The sequence below is a fragment of the Ascaphus truei genome, chromosome 1 (assembly GCF_040206685.1).
Source record: "Ascaphus truei isolate aAscTru1 chromosome 1, aAscTru1.hap1, whole genome shotgun sequence".
Classification (NCBI taxonomy): Eukaryota; Metazoa; Chordata; class Amphibia; order Anura; family Ascaphidae; genus Ascaphus; species Ascaphus truei.
In genome coordinates, this window is record NC_134483.1 from 295,589,969 (window position 1) to 295,594,708 (window position 4,740).

Sequence of the window (4,740 nt, forward strand, 5' to 3'; positions counted from 1 at the left end):
GGTTAATGGGAGTCGTCCCCGTCCCCCCAGTATACGCCCAGAACCATCGACCCAGTACTTGTGGTTCGGACTGTCTCCAACCAGCCATAATGTTGTGAGAGTGAAATTATGTCTAAGTCCAGCTTTGGTACATTAGAAGCAACTCTGAAACTTAACCTAAGCGTTTTTCGAAGCTACTTTTTGGCAAACTTCTTATAAGAAGGTCTAGGAGCGCTGAAAATGAACGTGCGCGTCTTTCACTCTTCCCGAGGGACTTAGAAGAATTTTGTGATATTTTTTATTAAAATGGTGTATAAGGGTATATATATAAATATATTTATGCACTGTATATGAGCTGGCGATTTCTAAGTCTGTGGTTCCGAGAGGGGGTAACCAGGCTCACTAATAAAGGTCAAGCCACTTGGCTGCCAGAATGCCCTGCTTCAGCACAGACCAGAAAGGCATTGTGATAAGCGTATCCCCGGTATAGTCAGGGGTTAATGGGAGTCGTCCCCGTCGTCCCCAGTATACGCCCAGAACCATGGACCCGGTACTTGTGGTTCGGACTGTCTCCAACCAGCCATAATGTTGTGAGAGTGAAATTATGTCTAAGTCCAGCTTTGGTACATTAGAAGCAACTCTGAAACTTAACCTAAGCGTTTTTCGAAGCTACTTTTTGGCTAACTTCTTATAGGAAGGTCTGGGAGCGCTGAAAATGAACGTGCGCGTCTTTCACTCTTCCCGAGGGACTTAGAAGAATTTTGTGATATTTTTTATTAAAATGGTGTATAAGGGTATATATATAAATATATTATATAAATATATTTTATGCACTGTATATGAGCTGGCGATTTCTAAGTCTGTGGTTCCGAGAGGGGGTAACCAGGCTCACGAATAAAGGTCAAGCCACTTGGCTGCCAGAATGCCCTGCTTCAGCACAGACCAGAAAGGCATTGTGATAAGCGTATCCCCGGTATAGTCAGGGGTTAATGGGAGTCGTCCCCGTCCCCCCCAGTATACGCCCAGAACCATGGACCCGGTACTTGTGGTTCGGACTGTCTCCAACCAGCCATAATGTTGTGAGAGTCAAATTATGTCTAAGTCCAGCTTTGGTACATTAGAAGCAACTCTGAAACTTAACCTAAGCGTTTTTCGAAGCTACTTTTTGGCTAACTTCTTATAGGAAGGTCTGGGAGCGCTGAAAATGAACGTGCGCGTCTTTCACTCTTCCCGAGGGACTTAGAAGAATTTTGTGATATTTTTTATTAAAATGGTGTATAAGGGTATATATATAAATATATTATATAAATATATTTTATGCACTGTATATGAGCTGGCGATTTCTAAGTCTGTGGTTCCGAGAGGGGGTAACCAGGCTCACTAATAAAGGTCAAGCCACTTGGCTGCCAGAATGCCCTGCTTCAGCACAGACCAGAAAGGCATTGTGATAAGCGTATCCCCGGTATAGTCAGGGGTTAATGGGAGTCGTCCCCGTCCCCCCAGTATACGCCCAGAACCATCGACCCGGTACTTGTGGTTCGGACTGTCTCCAACCAGCCATAATGTTGTGAGAGTGAAATTATGTCTAAGTCCAGCTTTGGTACATTAGAAGCAACTCTGAAACTTAACCTAAGCGTTTTTCGAAGCTACTTTTTGGCTAACTTCTTATAGGAAGGTCTCGGAGCTCTGAAAATGAACGTGCGCGTCTTCCACTCTTCCCGAGGGACTTAGAAGAATTTTGTGATATTTTTTATTAAAATGGTGTATAAGGGTATATATATAAATATATTATATAAATATATTTTATGCACTGTATATGAGCTGGCGATTTCTAAGTCTGTGGTTCCGAGAGGGGGTAACCAGGCTCACTAATAAAGGTCAAGCCACTTGGCTGCCAGAATGCCCTGCTTCAGCACAGACCAGAAAGGCATTGTGATAAGCGTATCCCCGGTATAGTCAGGGGTTAATGGGAGTCGTCCCCGTCCCCCCAGTATACGCCCAGAACCATTGACCCGGTACTTGTGGTTCGGAATGTCTCCAACCAGCCATAATGTTGTGAGAGTGAAATTATGTCTAAGTCCAGCTTTGGTACATTAGAAGCAACTCTGAAACTTAACCTAAGCGTTTTTCGAAGCTACTTTTTGGCTAACTTCTTATAGGAAGGTCTAGGAGCGCTGAAAATGAACGTACGCATCTTTCACTCTTCCCGAGGGACTTAGAAGAATTTTGTGATATTTTTTATTAAAATGGTGTATAAGGGTATATATATAAATATATTAAATAAATATATTTTATGCACTGTATATGAGCTGGCGATTTCTAAGTCTGTGGTTCCGAGAGGGGGTAACCAGGCTCACTAATAAAGGTCAAGCCACTTGGCTGCCAGAATGCCCTGCTTCAGCACAGACCAGAAAGTCATTGTGATAAGCGTATCCCCGGTATAGTCAGGGGTTAATGGGAGTTGTCCCCGTCCCCCCAGTATACGCCCAGAACCAAGGACCCGGTACTTGTGGTTCGGACTGTCTCCAACCAGCCATAATGTTGTGAGAGTGAAATTATGTCTAAGTCCAGCTTTGGTACATTAGAAGCAACTCTGAAACTTAACCTAAGCGTTTTTCGAAGCTACTTTTTGGCTAACTTCTTATAGGAAGGTCAAGGAGCTCTTAAAATGAACGTGCGCGTCTTTCACTCTTCCCGAGGGACTTAGAAGAATTTTGTGATATTTTTTATTAAAATGGTGTACAAGGATATATATATAAATATATTATATAAATATATTTTATGCACTGTATATGAGCTGGCGATTTCTAAGTCTGTGGTTCCGAGAGGGGGTAACCAGGCTCACTAATAAAGGTCAAGCCACTTGGCTGCCAGAATGCCCTGCTTCAGCACAGACCAGAAATGCATTGTGATAAGCGTATCCCCGGTATAGTCAGGGCTTAATGGGAGTCGTCCCCTTCCCCCAGTATACGCCCAGAACCATGGACCCGGTACTTGTGGTTCGGACTGTCTCCAACCAGCCATAATGTTGTGAGAGTGAAATTATGTCTAAGTCCAGCTTTGGTACATTAGAAGCAACTCTGAAACTTAACCTAAGCGTTTTTCGAAGCTACTTTTTGGCTAACTTCTTATAGGAAGGTCTAGGAGCTCTGAAAATGAACGTGCGCGTCTTTCACTCTTCCCGAGGGACTTAGAAGAATTTTGTGATATTTTTTATTAAAATGGTGTATAAGGGTATATATATAAATATATTATATAAATATATTTTATGCACTGTATATGAGCTGGCGATTTCTAAGTCTGTGGTTCCGAGAGGGGGTAACCAGGCTCACTAATAAAGGTCAAGCCACTTGGCTGCCAGAATGCCCTGCTTCAGCACAGACCAGAAAGGCATTGTGATAAGCGTATCCCCGGTATAGTCAGGGGTTAATGGGAGTCGTCCCCGTCCCCCCAGTATACGCCCAGAACCATCGACCCGGTACTTGTGGTTCGGACTGTCTCCAACCAGCCATAATGTTGTGAGAGTGAAATTATGTCTAAGTCCAGCTTTGGTACATTAGAAGCAACTCTGAAACTTAACCTAAGCGTTTTTCGAAGCTACTTTTTGGCTAACTTCTTATAGGAAGGTCTCGGAGCTCTGAAAATGAACGTGCGCGTCTTCCACTCTTCCCGAGGGACTTAGAAGAATTTTGTGATATTTTTTATTAAAATGGTGTATAAGGGTATATATATAAATATATTATATAAATATATTTTATGCACTGTATATGAGCTGGCGATTTCTAAGTCTGTGGTTCAGAGAGGGGGTAACCAGGCTCACTAATAAAGGTCAAGACACTTGGCTGCCAGAATGCCCTGCTTCAGCACAGACCAGAAAGGCATTGTGATAAGCGTATCCCCGGTATAGTCAGGGGTTAATGGGAGTCGTCCCCGTCCCCCCAGTATACGCCCAGAACCATTGACCCGGTACTTGTGGTTCGGAATGTCTCCAACCAGCCATAATGTTGTGAGAGTGAAATTATGTCTAAGTCCAGCTTTGGTACATTAGAAGCAACTCTGAAACTTAACCTAAGCGTTTTTCGAAGCTACTTTTTGGCTAACTTCTTATAGGAAGGTCAAGGAGCTCTTAAAATGAACGTGCGCGTCTTTCACTCTTCCCGAGGGACTTAGAAGAATTTTGTGATATTTTTTATTAAAATGGTGTACAAGGATATATATATAAATATATTATATAAATATATTTTATGCACTGTATATGAGCTGGCGATTTCTAAGTCTGTGGTTCCGAGAGGGGGTAACCAGGCTCACTAATAAAGGTCAAGCCACTTGGCTGCCAGAATGCCCTGCTTCAGCACAGACCAGAAATGCATTGTGATAAGCGTATCCCCGGTATAGTCAGGGCTTAATGGGAGTCGTCCCCTTCCCCCAGTATACGCCCAGAACCATGGACCCGGTACTTGTGGTTCGGACTGTCTCCAACCAGCCATAATGTTGTGAGAGTGAAATTATGTCTAAGTCCAGCTTTGGTACATTAGAAGCAACTCTGAAACTTAACCTAAGCGTTTTTCGAAGCTACTTTTTGGCTAACTTCTTATAGGAAGGTCAAGGAGCTCTGAAAATGAACGTGCGCGTCTTTCACTCTTCCCGAGGGACTTAGAAGAATTTTGTGATATTTTTTATTAAAATGGTGTACAAGGATATATATATAAATATATTATATAAATATATTTTATGCACTGTATATGAGCTGGCGATTTCTAA